The 16,639-nt window shown below is 36.7% G+C and overlaps 1 long non-coding RNA gene across 5 annotated transcripts in view; it reads right to left on the reverse strand.

The window, feature by feature from the left end:
* LOC112154408 overlaps positions 1-16,639 on the reverse strand; it is a 67,883-nt gene that overhangs the window by 17,944 nt on the left and 33,300 nt on the right. For 2 of the 5 annotated variants that reach the window (XR_004949781.1, XR_002920636.1), the window contains one exon: positions 15,612-15,686. This is a non-coding gene — a long non-coding RNA (uncharacterized LOC112154408). The other 3 variants (XR_002920639.2, XR_002920637.2, XR_004949780.1) reach the window with 3 other exon arrangements.

The raw sequence follows: 16,639 nt of genomic DNA on the forward strand, positions 1-16,639 counted from the left end.
TTAGAACATATGGAATATATCTGGATACTTATTTTAGCTTTGTCCCAGCCCATTACTAACCCTTTAAGACCTACTAAACTACTTGCTTCTTCTTAGCAGAAACATCGGGTGATATATTTAGGCATTTACCTTACCCATGATGGCAAAAACAAAAAAAAGCTCTAGCAGAAGCGCCCGTCAACCGTTGCGGAAAAATGCGTATCTGATGTAAAATTGCAGAAGAGAGCGGATGCCGCGCACACTCCGCTCCACGGCGCTTCCGTATCAAGTGTGGACCTAACGTTAGTCATTTCAAGAGTTCCAATGAAATTGAGCCATAAGTGTGTGTTTGTGTTTGCTAAGGTCAGTGTGAGCAAATGCTAGAAATTACCAGTACACCTGAATGCAGCAATCGTGAGCTCTAATGGAACAATGGCAGGCACCTCAAATTCGCGCCTGCCGCCTCTGTTTTGACGTGTGTCAAGTTGACTGCCTCGTAGCCTTTATATATATATATATATATACTGTATATACAGTATATATATATGTGTGTGTATATATATACTGTATATACAGTATACATTTATATATGTGTGTGTATATATTTATATATATACATATGTATACACATAGATAGGTGGCCTGCCGCCTCCGTTTTGACGTGTGTAAAGTTGACTGCCTCATAGCTTATATATATATATATATATATATATATATATATATATATATATATATATAATTTTCTTTTTTTCTGAATGGCATGGTCAACTACAGGCTTGCTTTGATAGATGGGATTTCCAGCTGGAAGTGTCTGACTGATTCCGACACTCTGCTCTCTTGTCGTTCAGAGCAGGCATGCTGAAAAATATGCAAGACCTGCTTTCTCAAACTTGTACTCACACACATATAATCAGACAAAACCCTGCAGACTCAAACCGCAATTGGTTTCAGTGACTTGTCACATTCTGGCTGAAAGTCAATTTTACACTTACTTAGCCCCATAATAAGAAGTCATGTTGACAACCCCACAATACATCTCTCCTTTCAGAAAAGGGGGAGGGAGAAAAACAAGGAATGAGGAACAGTGTGGATGCAGATGCTTTAGAATGTGGAAAAAAACTTTTCCATAATTGTGTTCAGGCAAAAGGTTGGGTTCAAATTAATTATATACATTAGGATAAAAGACAAGCGCAATTTACACTTTTTATTTTTCTTTTTTTTTAAATAAAAAATAATAAGGGAAAATAAGAAAAAAAACATGTAGAATTCTTTGCTTTTATAAAACATTTCTGATTTCAGGCCTGATAAAGGAGAAACATTTTTCCAACTTTGATGGTACAATCCCTCTGAACAGGGCACATTTTTCTGCATTAAATACAGCAGAATCCCCCCACCCCCCCGTTTAGTCCATGAATTCTTCTATACTCACACAGTTTTTAAACTAAACAAACCAAATGTTTAACAAAAAATAGCATTTATATCCTCTATTGAATAATCTTCAATCCCCCGCAAAAATAAGCTTTCATTTTTAACCCTTCAAAATAAAAGTGGTAGACAATCATTCGGGTAAATTTATGGCAGAGTTTGATACAACAAAAAAATCTGTATACATAAAAGTTGACTTCATGAGAACTTTTTCTCTCTGTTCTACTTTTATTTTTTTCTTGTATCTCAATAGGTAGGTGCTATGGATTACTATGCTGTGGATTTAGAGAGGTGATCAATTTTTGTCCCTTTCTCCCCATTCACAGTGTGAGTCTTTTCTTCAAAGAAAGTTTAGAGCCAAAAAAGGGAAGAACTTGAGACACACTTTAAAAAACCAGAGGTCAAATATAGACTGAAACTGTTGCAAAAAAGTGACTAAGAAACTATTTTCAAACTAAAAACCCTCCTGAAGAAATTACTTGTGTTTGGCAAGGTCAGCCTTTACTTGTATGTATTTTCTCAGGATCGTCTCGCTTCCTCCCACATTAAAAATAAATGTCTGACTGTCGATTGCAGACTGTCCTCAGGAGTGTATTTCTCTGTGTCTGCATATGTGCCTGTTAACTGCTCTCACCCCGAAGCCCCTGCAAAACCTAGCTAAAAAGGAGAACAGAAAATGGATGGATACTTTGATATGAAAAATATAAAGTTTTATAAAGAACATGGCAGACCCCACATATAATTGAATACTTATTAACCCTGTAATCTCACTACATCAAAAAACTGCCAGAAAATTTAACTTTTTTGGAATTAAGATTTTTTTTTTAGCAGTTGACGAAATAAGAAAAACAATATAGTTTTTATGAGATACAGATAATATTAGCGATGATATGTTAAGTGCCTACAACATTAGATGCAAAAATACTGACATCAGTTTTTAGTTAAAAAAAAGCTCCTTATTTGCCCAGTCTCAAATTTAATCCACATATTTTTAACATGGTTTAACTGTATTATAAATAATTAATTATTTACAATAAAATTTAGAATTCTTTCAATACAGCAAGTAGTCATTAAAAAAAGAATAATAGATGAGGTATTCTTACCATAAAGTTTTGAAAATGAGCAAAAAATTAGCAAAGCTAATTTAATAATATAAATCAACGAGAATGGCATGTAGTTTACCGACACAACAACCAAAGCAAAGGAGGAAGAGCACTGACATCATCGTTGTGCGCCCCTTGGAACTGTTAACTAAAACTGATTCATGAGACACTTCTTGCGTGGCAGAATGTGAAAGTGAAAAAGCAATCTTCATTGGTCTTGTCACTTTAATTATGTCACAGAATGAGCGGTGATGAAGAAGAAAATAAAAAAGCTGTTCGGAGAATTGCTTTTTTATTTTATTTAAGAAACAAGTAATGCAGGTACATTGTGAAAATGAAAAAGCATTTCTGTTTATGCATTTTCATTTTCAAATTTGATATTTCTTATTGAATTTTTGTACAAAATTAAAAAAGAAATTTGAAAATGAAACGTCAAATACCATTTTCTTTATAAGTTAATTAAGTTACAGAATGAGCGTGTTAAAGAAGAAAAACAAAAAGTCGTTCTGAGAATTGCTTTTTAATTTCATTTAAGAGACAAGTAATGCAGGTATATTGTGAAAATGAAAAAGTATTTCCAGTATTGACTTTTGTTTTTAATTTTGAGTCACAATCGCTTCCATACTTAAGTCAAGTTTAGAACATGCTAATGGAATAGAGGTCTAAAAAATGTGTGTATTAAATATGATAGGAATAAACATAGTGTTAAGTTAGAGCTGCATTGAATCAAAAAATGGAAAATAACCTTTTGTTGTCCCACTGAGAGTCGCTTCTGCAACAGAAAGACTCTTCGAAGCATTTCTAAAACTGTTAGTGTTATATATAAAAGCTTTTATTGACAGCTGATCATGCTTTATTTGTGAAAATGAACAATAGAATCATATGGAGCACTTTGGGCTTATAGGTGAACGGCAACAGCCGGCTTTCAACCAACTAACAAACCTCTGGCCTGCTGCTTTCATATAATTGTTTCTGCCTCAAATCTGATTATACTGCTGCAGCAGTGATTACCTGTTTCATAAGGCAGGGCTTGTTTTGTGGTTTTGATGCACAAACAATAATATTTTTTTATATGTTACTATTAGGAGTGTTAGAAAATGTCGATACATTGAAATATCCCTCATTTGCCGATACTTGTATCGATTTAAAATGCTGCCAAGACGATATTTAATTATTCATCAACTTACTTTTTTTTCCCCACATAAACCCCCAGCCACTAGATCTCGCAAGAACCATCTTGTGATAGATGTGAACCCGATTGTGAACTCTGAGCCTCACAGTTGCTGTTATTACATAGTGAAATGAGACATCTATAACTCAGTTTTAACTAAGGATTTGTACCGAACCATAAAGCTGGCACTAGTACTGAATACAAATACGGATTTTGGCGCGGATTTATATTCAGATAAAGTTTTATCTAAGTAACAATTTAAAAACAGTAAAATATTGTCTTCGGATATACTGCGATATATGTCGTATTGTGACATCTGTATTGTGATACGTATCATCGCCGGACTCTTGCCAATTCACACGCCTGATTACTATGCTAACTAAAAAATACAAAAATACAAAGGAGGAAAATGTGATGCAAGAAAGTCCAAAATGTTCAGCTTTTTCTATGAAAAAAAAGCTTGAAATGATTCAGTCATTTGAATTCCATCAACTACAAAATCACTAGTCAGTGCTAGTACTTGATTCTGAAAGTAGTGGTGGTCAGCACAAAATACAACTATATTTCATAGTTTTATCTAATTGTTGATAAGAACACAAAAACACTTACTGAAACTTTGATGGCTATGTTAGCATTCTAAAATAGTTGCTGCAGGCACAGTGTTTGCTTTTCTTGTTGACAAGGTAGACACGTCTTATGATGGCTTTACTGGCAGCACTTCAAAAGTTAGAACAATTTTTAGCAGGAAAGGAAAATTACCATATTGTAATTTATTTATTTCTTCTATTTCCTGTCAAAGAAGCACTCCAAAGACACACGTCTGACCTAACATCACAACATCAGTGGTGACAAAACGCTTCCTTTAAACCGAACTTGACAAAGTTAAACAACTGAAGGCAAACTTTCCCTTTCTTGCTGAGCTTTGGTAGCATCCATGTTTGTTTGTGTGGGAGGAGGGGTTTCTTAATTTAGCACATCAAAGGAGTCTGCGACATCAAACAACCATGATACCACTTGTCATTATCATCTGTCAATCACCGCCGGAAATAATAAGTTGCACTTCGACGAAGCGGCTTCAAACATAACAACTTTATCTCTGAATGCATTATAGCCGCATCTGCATTCTGTCCGCGTTCCCGCCATCACAATAGGATATGCTAACGCGGTGACCTTCATGCCAAAGCGGTAATTTAACAACAGGGTGGGTTGCACTGGTCTGTTGGTGTATTTCCCAGAATGCAATGAGTCAGGTTCAAGCTTTTTTTTGTGTCTGTATTCATGGCTGTCTGTGTAATCATATAATGCCAACAAACTAGCATATGAGCTGTCCATCAGTCGGCACTTCCCTGTGAGCAGCTACAATTATCCTAGACCCCTGATGAGCAGCATTTGGTGTGGCTTCAGTGAGGAAAAACAAATGGACCATTTTTAGCCACAGGGTGACTGCAGGGCTGTCAGTCATGGAGGCAAAAAGAGGAAGTGAACGCTTGTTTTTGCATTTATTTAGAGTTTTAGTATTGTGGTTTTGATCAATTCCATTGTGGTTTGACGATTATAGATGAGGTAAATAGAACTTCGGGTACGTTTTCCAAACTGATATTGAGGCAGCAACAGTATTTGTTTACAGCAACAACAAAAAGTTCCTTATTCGTCGTATTCGCCTCATGTCAGCCAGCATCACAACTTCTTTTGCTTTGAATTCACTCGAAAATAAAAGATACACCTCAGTGGCCATGAAACAAAAGCAAAGATGAAAAACAATGCTGTTGCAACAATGATGTAAAAGAATAATTGAAAATGTGGAAACACATATAATCAATATCCCACTTTTGATGTCAATCTTGTCTCATTCTCAAACAACCTTGGAACAGCACAAAAAATCTAGAGTGAAATCAGGCCTGTGTAACTCTCCAAGGATTCGTCCTCCATGTGAAAACCTGGCACTTAAAAGGAAAAAAAAAGTAAGCCAGATCAGTTAAACTAATAACAATTAGGTTAGGGGTCCCTATTTCCTTTAATGTAAATATAAACAATCATAAATTAATAAGTGGCTCCAGATCTTTTTAATTCTATGATTAAATTGAAAAGACAATTGTACTGAAGGTTTTTTTTTTTTTTACCAATTTCATTTTTACTGAAATATTTTTTATTTGAAGATTATATTGCTACTATTACATTAAAACAAAGTAAAAATATTTTCAAAAATGTATTATAATTTATTTAAAATTGCCTCTAGAATTGCTTTAGATGTGGTTTATAAAAAAAAAAAAAAAATTCTCTCGGGTGAAAAGCGTGTTTTTGTGACAGTTTTCTAATACATAATGTAAAGAAAATTAAGCTGAAATTGCATTTCTGAGTATTTATTTATTCAAATTGCTGTGAGTCAAGAGCAGATATAAATTACAGTTTGAAAAAGAGCGTATTTGCAACGTGAGAAATAGGATGGGGGGGGGCATGTTTCCTTTTCTGCGCTTTCGGCAATGGGGAAGGGAAGGGGGGCGGGGTTGATCCATGCCAACGGCCCCGCCCACAATTCAGAGGTGAATTTCTAATGAACTGCCGAAACGAGTCCTACAAAATTACACACGTTTTTTTTTTTTTTATTTTGACACAAAAATTAAATAAATAAATAAAAAAGGGGGCATTAACACACATAAAAGACTGCTGGGAACAGTTATTAAATATATCAAAAAATGACTGGAGTGGGATTTTAAATTCCTACTCCAACCATATTTTTTTCTATCATAAAATTTAATCTTTTAATTATGATTTTAAAGTTTTTAGCCAAAATCAAAAAGCCTTTGTCGTTTTTTAAGACATGTTTTATGCATAGCGGCAGTAGCTCATTGAAAATACAATTCTGGGTTATGGGGACTGTTGGCACAGCAACCCGCCCCTCTTCCCATCACTGAGCTGTGTTTGTGTGCTAACTTATAGCTTCAAGCTAACATTAGCGGCGCAAAAATAACGAGGAGCAATATTGGATGAATCCAGTCATACAATTTTGAGGTACAATCAAAATTCACTTCAACAATAGTGTTGAACGCTCATCATGTCTCACACACCTGCAGGCCAGAGAATTTGAGCCTTTTCTAAAATCCGGTTTTCCGATCAACGCGATTTGAATTAAGAAACACTCAGAAACGCAGTTTTAATCGTAAATTATTATATATAGGTACTCTACTATGAGAAAAAATGCTACAAGAACATGTCAAAAGCATGCAAAAAAACACAATTTCCATTGGAGTGGGTCTTTTCCAAACAATCTCAGTCCCTGTCAGGGTCACAGGGTTGCTGGAGCCTATCCCAGTTACTGTCGGGCATAGGTGGGGTGCCCCCTGGATGGTTTGCCAGTTTATTTTACTTTCTAATGTCAAAAAGTCCAACGTTGAACCACAAATAAATGTCTTCAAGGTCTGGGAGCAAAAACTTAGTCTTTGTTTTTTTTCTGCATGTTGTTTATAACAGTTTTCCGATAAATATGGAGAACACGTTTGTTTGCAGATTTTTCTTTTTTAATATTAGATTAAAAAAAAAAAGTTGGTTGTTGTGCACACAGACCTCAGAGGCCTGCATCTCGACAGCTCCATCTGCAAAAGGGAAAAGCGGCAACAAAAATTGGTAGTCAGGCTCACCTCCACGCAGGCTTTGGGCTTGGAATCCCAGCTTCATGAGAGGGGATGAAGTCTCTACTTTGTAGATTTCAGAGTAGAGCTGCTGCTCTTTTATATCAAGACAGGACCAGCTCATGGTGACTCACAAATGGCTTCTCTTGGATGCCTCCGTGGGGAGCATGTCCCACAGGGCCAAGCTCCAAGAAGACGACTTAGGGCACAGCGGGAGACTATGGTGTCACCCTGGTAGAGCTGAAAGAAAAGTCTGTGGAGAGGGAGGTCCAATCTCTGCTTACATTTTGGTTATCCAGCTTCAGACATTGGCTTAAAGGCTTCAGCCATGACCAGACAATTTTAAATGATACTTAAGTGCTATTATAATCGTCTTAAGTTCTGAAATTGATAATTCTCAAAACATTTGAAGTACTCCTTCAAAATAGAAGTGGAACGCAAGAATTATGAGAATATAAAGAAGCCAGTTGCTGTAATTAAAGCTTAATATGAATGAACAAATAAATGGGCTTTAGAAGGAGAAAAGACATCAGCAATAGTCTGACAAAAGCATTATTCAGAGTGAAAAAGGTTCTCAAGGTCAACAACCTCCAACTTACAATTATCTAAGATCCATTCTCATTAAAATACCAGCATATTATTTACTGGAAAACGTAGTACTTAAGGAGTTCTGTCTTTAAACACTAAAACTTCATTTCACTTGATTCTACAGTAAGTACAAAAGCATCAAATCAATAGTTTGTGGAAATGTGGAAAAGTCCTGCTGGTGAGATTTCTTATTTATAACTTTTTGAGCGAATTATGGAGTCAGTTTTACTTAGAAAGTTTTTAATTGTTGGTTTTTGTGCTTCTTAGACAATTTGAAACACTAATTTAGTATTGTGATATGAAAGTAACTGTTCTAATAAATGTCTCAAGAACTATTTATGCAGTAAAACAATTCTCCTAACACCACACAGCTCACTTTAACTCTCAGTGAAAAAAAAAATAATTATGTCAAATAAAACAAATCTGTATGAAAAAGAACATAAAAAGCCCCAATTTTCTTCTTAGCTTTTAAAGTTAATTTGCCTTTTTATTTGTTATGATCACATGAGTTCTTTTAATCAATAAAGATATTGTTTTTTGGTCTTTTTAACATGTCCTTGTCGCATTTTTTTTTTATAATGGAGGACATAGTATATAAATAATTAAAGATAAAAACTGCATTTCTGAGAAAAATACATAGACCAACATTAACGGCTGCATAGCTCTGATATTGCTCACTGTTTTATTTATTTATTTTTGCTAAGCTAATCTTAGCTTGGGTTTGAGAGGTGCTATACTCTAACGGGAGAGGGTGTAAACAAAGGGTTGATGGGAAAATTAGTGGAGTTAACTTCAGCGCCAATAGTCCCGCCCATAAGCCTTTCAGATGAACTCCTACCACACTGCAGAATATATATATATATATATATATATATATATATATATATATATATATATATATGTATTTATCTTTTAAGTAAAAAAAATGCTTTTATTATTTTTTTTTATTTCTGGCTATGAACTGCATAACGATTTTACAATAGAAAAAAAATATAGTTGACTTTAAGACCAAAGTGACATCTGAGGAGGTAAATTACAACTAGATTAAGTACATTCATTCCTTATCCTGTCCATACTTATCACTTTAATAAGAACCTCAACATCTTCATCTCTGCTGTCTCCAGCTCTGCTTCTAGTTTCAAATGGCTGCTCTCTCCATCTGCTCTTACACCTTCCCTTTCATTCTCAATGACACTTTTTAGTCACACATCCCACCTGAAACCTATGTTCCAACCTGCTTCTTCACACCTCTGTCTCACCTTCTAGACTGCTGACCTTACAGGGGCCATACGATGAAAATTCTACTTTTTGAGCTTTTAAGTGCATTGTACTGTTCATTCCTCTCCATAAAGAACCCCAAAGCGGTATTTTGATCCATTCATGCATTTAAGAGCAGCATCCCCTCCCATACCCACGAAAACGGTCCTATCGTGCTGATGTCAGCATGATGTGAACCGCCCCCTTAAGGAAGAGTCTGCTCTACCAGCACCGTCCCCAGTCTAACACTCAATTTCTCCATGGAGCTAGTGGTGATCAGCACAAAACTTCCATTTTAGATGAACAATACCGTATATCTCCCGATTGTGTCTTCAGTAAATTCCAAACAGGTGTTCTTTACTTTAGACGTGTGCAGACACCGCGCGTATTTCTGTTGTGAACCAGTGTAGCGATGGCCAGGGCTTCTAAAGGCAGATATATGGTATGTGCATCCATCTTTGAAGAAGTTTGGTTACTGTCTATTTTCGTGGGAAAAATAGAGAAAGAAAGACTCTTGGATGACGTCATGAAATGAGCAGCAGAAACACTCAGCGGCAGGCGGAGCTTCAGGAATTGAGTCGTATTACTTCCGGTTAGGTAAAAACTCACAAAAAATGACTAAATAATTAGTTTTTATTGTTCCAAAGGTAATATAAGATCATATATATGGCTATAGTTCACTCTGAAAGGCTTACGAAAAATAATGTTATAATCCCTTTAACCCTTATGCTATCCTAGGCATCCCAGGACAGACAGGCGATTTATCAGAACTGTTAAAGATAAATTAGCTCATCTAAGTCTACAACTACATGTTTAAATAGTCTATATCCAGAGAGAACTGGGTACGGGTGGGGGCGAGGGCCCCTTCCACAATGAGCCGGAGGTGAGGTCCACGGCCAAGAACATGAGCACAGATGATCCACCTGGAATCTGGAATCTCCCCTTCGTGGAGTGAGAAAGACGAACAACACGTGAATCACACTGCACCAAAAAGAAGCATAGATAGCTAAAGAAAATAAATAATATTAGATAGAGGAGAAGAGAAGTAATCTCTTCAAGTTGATGCTACGTTCACACCAGGCACATGACATGTGTAGCATTTCGCTTATGGTGTTCATACTGAACTGTTGCTACCCAATACTAGCACATGTCCGCCACCTACAGTTGGAAGAAAACACCTATGTCGTGCAAATCTTCCAGGCTTTTTCTTTCACGGCACAATTCTTAAATGTGTATGACTTGGTGTCATATATATCCTGCCAGGAACAAGCCACAAGTTTTAATTTCTCCTCCATGATCAATTTTCAAACCGTTGGCACTTCCGTAAATTAAAAGGGATGTCACCCAAGCATCACTACTCACCAATTGGTCAAAGTTTAACTGGTCTAACTTAAAACGTGCGTTCAGTGGATACATTTTTAGCCCAAAACAGTTGTAGAAACTTGCATTGTGGCGAGTGAAGGTGAGTTTTGAACGCGAAAGCCCAAAACGTGCATTTGAATCAACTTGTCATTGAAGGTGGTCGGTTGAAAGCACTGTGTGAACATAACTTAGGCTCTTATATTGAACGTAAAAAAGTTTTAAAGATAATATAAAAACAATTTTAGTTCTTTCTCAAAAGAGAAAACCTGCTTTGATTTTACAAGAGGATTGGACAATGAAAACGAATAATAATTTGGCTTCTCAGGCAGTTAAAAAAAAACATGTAGAACTGACATGGAGGTTCTCACTCCTAAAAAAGTTAGAGGAGAGCTAAAAACAGCAGACTAAGAAAACACTAAGAAAAAAAAGGATATTTTTTAACCATTTTCCTCAACAAGAATCCGTATGTGAAGCATTTTATCCAAAAAAAATTCCCTTAAAAAACGAATATTCTTTACGTTTAGCTTTTATCAAACGTGACTCAAACAGACTCTGGGGGTGTATTCATAGCATCTTGCTCAAGGACAAATTTGACCGCACTCACTGGTGTTTTTGAGCATGCACAGCCCGCCTATGAGATTGTGAGATTGAATCTGTAACCTTAGAGTAATGGGATGGTCTCACTAACCACTAATCTGCTCTGCCGTCTGAGAGTAGGAAGGGATGGGGACAGATATATATAAAAAAAAAATGCAGTGAAATATTGAAGTGTGAATATAAAAAAAACAGAGGAGGAAACAAGAAGAATGATAGTGGAAAAGATAATAATGGAGCAGACAGACAGAGGCGGTAGAGAGTCGAGCAAAGTGTAAATGATGGGAAGTAAACAGCAGGGAGTAGAGGACGGAAATGACAAAATCCTGGATAAAAAAAGGCAAAAAAAAAAGGATAACGACATCTAAAAAAACAACACAATTACAAGTCCTTTTAATTGTGCTCTCCCATGAGTGTTTATTTATTCTGAGTTCTCAATGGACAGCAAACATTAAGTTGAGAATGCCAAAACCTACAACCTTCATTCCCACAATGACATCTTCAAGTGCCCTTCAGTTTCACTTTCTCCCACTTAACTGCAGCTCTGTCACAATCTCATTAGTCACTGAAAGAGGCCACATGTGTGACGAAAGTGTGTGTGTGGAGCTGATTTTTAGGACAGAATTAGGAAAGGGAGCAGGAAATGTGTTAAGGGGAACAGAATGACTGAAGACAATTGGGGATAAATCAGGTGTTGACCAAATATAAAAAAATAGATTTTTTTGGATTGATATGTTTAATTCTGAATGAGTTAATTCATTTAAATAGAAAATTGAGGAAATTTAAAATGGTATTTCTGTTACATGAAACAAGTCAAACATCAAATGCATGTCTGGTTTGCATTAATCCAAAGACGGATATAAATTTAAAAGTTCAAGCTCCTTAATAATTATGAGTCATAAGTCTGGTGATAATAAAGAAATAAAGTTGCTTAAAGTTATTTCTAAAATACTGTTGAATTCGAATTCATACTCCCCACAGTGGTACACGTGTTATTCATGCATCTCCATCTTTCCTTCATTTCAAGTACAAGTGTGTCTTTTCTCTCCACATCTGCTCTTTGGCTTGTTTCTTTTTCTTTTTTTTCTTTTAGCTCATACCTGACAGCTACATTTTCAGATTCCTTTACAAACAAGCCCTACATTTCTCCTCCAGGGATGCTCAGACCAACTTTTCTTGTTCTGGCCTTGAACTAGCCAAGCTGAGCTATCCCTTAAATCCTGCCCATCCTTCTTATTCCCAAACCAAACTGAAGCTTCTTTATTTCATTCCTCCAAAAATAATTGCATTTGTTTCTACTTTTTAGCAGGAAATTAGTCCTGATGTTTCTTCTAAAAGCCTTGCTGCTTTGAAAAGTTTCAAGATCAACATTTCCACACTCGTCTTTCGGTTGTCCTCCTCCTCTTTAATATACTACTTCTTTCATTAATTCTCTGTCAAAGCAAAGCTCCACCTCTCTGGGCTCCTCACACTCGCCCCGGCTCACAATGTCATCTGCTAACACAGCCATCCGCTGAGGCGCCTGCCTGATCTCATTCACCTGTCTGTCCGTCACTGCTGCAAGTGACAGCTCAGAGATGACCAATGGGCCCTTCACGGCCCGACAACACGCTTCACCAACCCCACCTTTCCCGCATTGCTCCATGTTCCACAGCCACCCCTGACCTGTCCACAGTCACGTTTACACTCCATGCACTCTTCTATGGGCCACACCGACACTCTTGATTCTTGGTGAGATGTAGATTTTAAATTTATTGACATCAAACTATTACTGATCTTCGCGGCTTTTTCCTTATGACTTCTTGCTTTGACTGCTGACAATACAAACTGCCAGAGGCATCGGCAGAATCTTCCAAGATTTTTTTTCAAAAATCACTGCCATGGTCATGAATGTAGACGACAAGATCTCTACATATTTTTGTTTTCATTCACTCGGGAAGACTCAATACATAGTAGGGCCGCATGTGTGTCACGTCCTGTGTTACATGATAGCCAATCCAGTAATATTATCAATGGTCCAATAGTCCGGACCAATCTTACACATCATTCACTCGCAAGCCCAGTACCAATCTGGTACATATAGTACCTACACTGACAATTCATAATAGAATCATCCCCAGCTGTCACTGGATTCCCCCCCACGTGCCCCCAAAATGTGCCTGGGTGGCCACTGACTGATGCCAATTTTTAGAGAAAAACAGTCCTGTCGCCTTATAACTTTAATGTTTACTTAGGCATATAAAGATAAAACAAGATTATCCTGGTGGTATAAGCTTGGACCATAGATGGAAAGAGCCTTGACACTGATAGTGGTAAAGGCCAGTCCAAGACATCGTATGGAGCACGGCCCTCTGATCTGATCTCCCAGGTGGCTAAAGCAGCATAAGGCCCATCTAAACACCCACAGGGAAGCGGGGAGACTTGATCAGCCCACTGGCCCGCTACGATCTGCAGGTGTTTAGAAGGGTCCGGCGCTGCCAGCTATCCCCGTGGCTGGTGACCAGCGCTTGGGAAGGAGCCCTGGATTGGAGGCGCTGTCAGGGGAGGGGTAGCAGAGAGGAAGCGATCAGTTCTGGAAAATATTTTTATTTTTAAATGGGATAAGGGTATTAAAAATGCTTATTTTGACTTTTTTATTAATTATCGAGCATATATGTTTAAGTAAGAGGGAAAATGTCAAGTTTCACCAGATGTTATTCACAATCTAAGTTTAAAACAGTTGAAAACTCTGATGACCCAGCATTATAGTAGTATTTAAACGCATCACTCACGGATGAATCTCTGAGACGTGAAAAGTGTCTCACCAGATTTGTGCGTAACTGAAGGTTTGTGTGTGCATAAGAAGTGATTTGTGTGTAATTTTTCGAGATTTGAATGTTTAATTACTTTTAAGATGTTGTCATTTTTATTTTATGCATGTGTAAATTCTATTTTCTATTTTTTTTAAATTTGATAATTTTTGTACTAATGCACATAATGTATTATATTAGTTACAAATCAAGAATTACGTACTCACAAATTGAGAATACGCACGCACAAATCCTAAATTACGCACAAATCAGGAATTATGCACACATAAATCGGGGTGATACTTAGTTCTCTCCATTAAAAAGTGACGCGGAGGGGTCCTCAACCAAACGTCAATAAGTGACGAGTTGGGAGTGAGTGTTCTGGTCCAGGTGTCACTTTATATCACAGAAGTGTGTTTTTAGGTCTCACAGCCAACAGATCCAATGTTAAAAGGTTAAAAGAGGGTTTAAAATTAAGACAAAAGATAATAACCTTTAACATATTAAATGTAGGTCCAGTTACACATAAAACAGCAGTCAAATGCCCATAAAAATAAGATTCTTTCCATCATTGCTGCTTATTAAAGGCTATATAGAAGAGAAGCCGCTGCAATAAAAGTTTAAACGATTTCCACAATGTCACGCTGACCTCACAAGGACGACACCAACAAGACAAACAATCTGGACTGGAAATCTGTGGAGATTATGGTGATTCACATGGTAACTTGGGCCTGTTAGCAGCTGCCACTCCAGTTGGACACTCCAACAAACCCCAGAGCTGTCCGTCAGGAGGAAGGCACCAGGGAACAGATCGGATTATGCAGACATGACGGGGCCAGACAAGATCCTCTCCCCAGTGTTCTGCCGTGAAGAACACAGTTCCAGAACGAAATGTGCTCAGCCTCATTACAGTCAACCAACCAAAGCACAGCATTACGTACTCACGGGTTTATGTGCAAACAAGTATCGTCACTTGTTGGACGGTCTGTACTCCTCAGAATTTCAGAACAACTCTGTGAATACATGAAAGACGGCCACTATTGATTTTTATTAGGGGATTTTTAAATCATAGATGAAGCTCAAACACATTTAATTAAGTATTTATTCATAAAACATGTTCTGTTCATAAACAATTGTGAAGAAAAAGCACCGTCAGCGAGAGAAAAATTTTCAAATACCTGAGATCGACAAAATATAAAAACACATTACATTTAAATAAAAAATAAATTCTAGAAAAATAGGAGGGAAGTTGTAATTACGATATAAATATATATATACGTAAGCAGTAAAAATGGCGACTGAATTACCTTAATTTCATTTGAACACACGTGAGGCATTTTCTATCTGTGACATCATAGTCTTGTTTTGTCCGTCTCCATTTATGTCAATGATTCTAAGTCTGAATATTTTCTTCTTGAAGGGAGCCTCAGGCCTTGTTTTAACTGGGTCTCTTTAAGAGAAACATATATTTTTGTTTTTTACCCCATGTTCTGTCATTTTGTATCCCAACCTACATCCAAACTTCAAACAAAAGTTCTTCAATTTGTATTGTTCCATCGTGACCTTACTTTAATACTGAACAGCTTCGTTTTAAACATTTTGTTGTACAGCTACAGATCACATAAAATAGAACATTTTTTCCCCTCAGTAGTTCTTTCCACAGAACAGGCAGAGTGCAATGAGAACTGTGTTGGTGCATCTCAGTAAATCAAAGTACCCTGTTTTGTGTACGCCTCGTATGTGGCACTCCGCCCACCACATTTCAACTCCAGAGTGTTGAAAGCTGGATCTCCTGGGGAAAATACACAGAGAGTATCACCATCTCCTCACATCACACATCAATCACTCAGTCAGACTTGGAGAAAATCTACCAATAACCACCAACAGTGCTGCGCTACTGGGGGATCAGGAGTTTCTCTGCGTAGTAACGCTTAACATTCTCAAGCTTATTTATTCATGTGTCACTCCGAAAATACGATGACTACAAATTCAACTTTGTTTTATTGTTTGTAAAGTTTTGCTCTTGTTGGAAGGCCAAAAGAATCAGGGAAACAGGTCAGAAACCTATATATCTGCTATGAATATTTAATTCACCTTTGATTTGTGCAATGGTCTGAGGAGTAGGACCACGGAAGTCGATTTTTGGATAGAAAAGTCAAAAATGCTTGTTTAAGTATAAATATTTAAAGTTTAAATACAAAAATATTTGATGCATTTTCTATTAGTTACATTTCAGGTCTGTATTTTACAGCAAACACCTTTCAATTTAACCACTTGAGAGTTTAATAGCACGATAAAACATCTTTTTACTTTTCTTCCAACTATGAGGGTTATATATTAAGTCTTGCTCAAAAAGTACAATACCACGTGATATTACTGCAAAAGTATAAGAAGAAATATTTTTTCTCTGTTGTACTAAATATCCATGATGCACAAAAAATAAAATAAAAACCTCTGCCTATAGAGACTAACAGTCTTTTGTTCAAAGAAAATAATGACAATAAAAAACTAAGGTTAGTTTACAAACTGGAACTACTGCTTATTGATCAAGGCTATTAAGTTATGGGTGGTGATGCTTTTTAAAGCTGTTTAGATTTTTTGATATACTGGATGACAGACCTGGACAGTGAAAACCCACAAGAACTTTAAGTATTTGTGTGAATACTTAGTACGCATTCACACTATGTGATCCTGTTTCTCTTTCTTATTATTTATTTTACTTCCGTAGACTTTTTGGAATGGAAA

The sequence above is a fragment of the Oryzias melastigma genome, linkage group LG19 (genome assembly GCF_002922805.2).
Source record: "Oryzias melastigma strain HK-1 linkage group LG19, ASM292280v2, whole genome shotgun sequence".
Lineage (NCBI taxonomy): Eukaryota > Metazoa > Chordata > Actinopteri > Beloniformes > Adrianichthyidae > Oryzias > Oryzias melastigma.